Source organism: Triticum aestivum, unplaced genomic scaffold (genome assembly GCF_018294505.1).
Source record: "Triticum aestivum cultivar Chinese Spring unplaced genomic scaffold, IWGSC CS RefSeq v2.1 scaffold105274, whole genome shotgun sequence".
In the NCBI taxonomy this organism is placed as follows: domain Eukaryota; kingdom Viridiplantae; phylum Streptophyta; class Magnoliopsida; order Poales; family Poaceae; genus Triticum; species Triticum aestivum.
In genome coordinates this window covers 1-1,722 of record NW_025259561.1, presented here as the reverse complement: position 1 = coordinate 1,722, position 1,722 = coordinate 1, and the positions used below count along the sequence as shown (strand labels likewise).

The 1,722-nt window shown below is 50.5% G+C and overlaps 4 non-coding genes across 4 annotated transcripts; all 4 read left to right on the top strand.

Annotated features, from left to right (window-relative positions):
* Positions 1-231: 231 nt before the first annotated feature.
* On the top strand, positions 232-350 carry LOC123177729 (5S ribosomal RNA). Its single transcript, XR_006489089.1, has one exon. It is a non-coding gene; the product is annotated as a 5S ribosomal RNA (ribosomal RNA).
* Positions 351-651: 301 nt separating this feature from the next.
* LOC123177728 (5S ribosomal RNA) lies at positions 652-770 on the top strand. The gene has a single exon (XR_006489088.1). It is a non-coding gene; the product is annotated as a 5S ribosomal RNA (ribosomal RNA).
* A 300-nt stretch (positions 771-1,070) lies between these two features.
* On the top strand, positions 1,071-1,189 carry LOC123177730 (5S ribosomal RNA). The gene has a single exon (XR_006489090.1). It is a non-coding gene; the product is annotated as a 5S ribosomal RNA (ribosomal RNA).
* Positions 1,190-1,490: 301 nt separating this feature from the next.
* On the top strand, positions 1,491-1,609 carry LOC123177727 (5S ribosomal RNA). The gene has a single exon (XR_006489087.1). It is a non-coding gene; the product is annotated as a 5S ribosomal RNA (ribosomal RNA).
* Positions 1,610-1,722: the final 113 nt, after the last annotated feature.

The window sequence follows — 1,722 nt, the reverse complement described above, 5'->3', positions numbered from 1 at the left end:
ATTTTGCACGTTTACGGTAAGTTTTAGCTCGCTGCTCATTATTCACGCGTCTAGCGGCGGCAAGCGTGTTCTGAAAGGGGTCGAAACCATGGTAAATAGGCACTGGTGCAGTTGAACCGTGGTAAAACTCGTCTCCGTAGTTGAGCGGGAGCGGCCAAAGGAATGTGCAATCGTGTGTGTAGTGGAGCTGGGAGGGGCAAGCATAAGGGACGAAGACGGGGGTAACATGTCGGATGCGATCATACCAGCACTAAAGCACCGGATCCCATCAGAACTCCGAAGTTGAGCGTGCTTGGGCGAGAGTAGTACTAGGATGGGTGACCTCCTGGGAAGTCCTCGTGTTGCATTCCCTTTTTAATTTTTTTGCACCGCGTGCAAAACAAAACGCACGAGCGCGACGTATGTTTAGCACGTTTTATTATTGTGCACGTTTACGGTAAGTTTTAGCTCGCTGCTCATTATTCACGCGTCTAGCGGCGGCAAGCGTGTTCTGAAAGGGGTCGAAACCATGGTAAATAGGCACTGGTGCAGTTGAACCGTGGTAAAACTCGTCTCCGTAGTTGAGCGGGAGCGGCCAAAGGAATGTGCAATCGTGTGTGTAGTGGAGCTGGGAGGGGCAAGCATAAGGGACGAAGACGGGGGTAACATGTCGGATGCGATCATACCAGCACTAAAGCACCGGATCCCATCAGAACTCCGAAGTTGAGCGTGCTTGGGCGAGAGTAGTACTAGGATGGGTGACCTCCTGGGAAGTCCTCGTGTTGCATTCCTTTTTAATTTTTTTGCACCGCGTGCAAAACAAAACGCACGAGCGCGACGTATGTTTAGCACGTTTTATTATTTTGCACGTTTACGGTAAGTTTTAGCTCGCTGCTCATTATTCACGCGTCTAGCGGCGGCAAGCGTTTTCTGAAAGGGGTCGAAACCATGGTAAATAGGCACTGGTGCAGTTGAACCGTGGTAAAACTCGTCTCCGTAGTTGAGCGGGAGCGGCCAAAGGAATGTGCAATCGTGTGTGTAGTGGAGCTGGGAGGGGCAAGCATAAGGGACGAAGACGGGGGTAACATGTCGGATGCGATCATACCAGGACTAAAGCACCGGATCCCATCAGAGCTCCGAAGTTAAGCGTGCTTGGGCGAGAGTAGTACTAGGATGGGTGACCTCCTGGGAAGTCCTCGTGTTGCATTCCCTTTTTAATTTTTTTGCACCGCGTGCAAAACAAAACGCACGAGCGCGACGTATGTTTAGCACGTTTTATTATTTTGCACGTTTACGGTAAGTTTTAGCTCGCTGCTCATTATTCACGCGTCTAGCAGCGGCAAGCGTGTTCTGAAAGGGGTCGAAACCATGGTAAATAGGCACTGGTGCAGTTGAACCGTGGTAAAACTCGTCTCCGTAGTTGAGCGGGAGCGGCCAAAGGAATGTGCAATCGTGTGTGTAGTGGAGCTGGGAGGGGCAAGCATAAGGGACGAAGACGGGGGTAACATGTCGGATGCGATCATACCAGCACTAAAGCACCGGATCCCATCAGAGCTCCGAAGTTAAGCGTGCTTGGGCGAGAGTAGTACTAGGATGGGTGACCTCCTGGGAAGTCCTCGTGTTGCATTCCCTTTTTAATTTTTTTGCACCGCGTGCAAAACAAAACGCACGAGCGCGACGTATGTTTAGCACGTTTTATTATTTTGCACGTTTACGGTAAGTTTTAGCTCGCTGCTCATTATT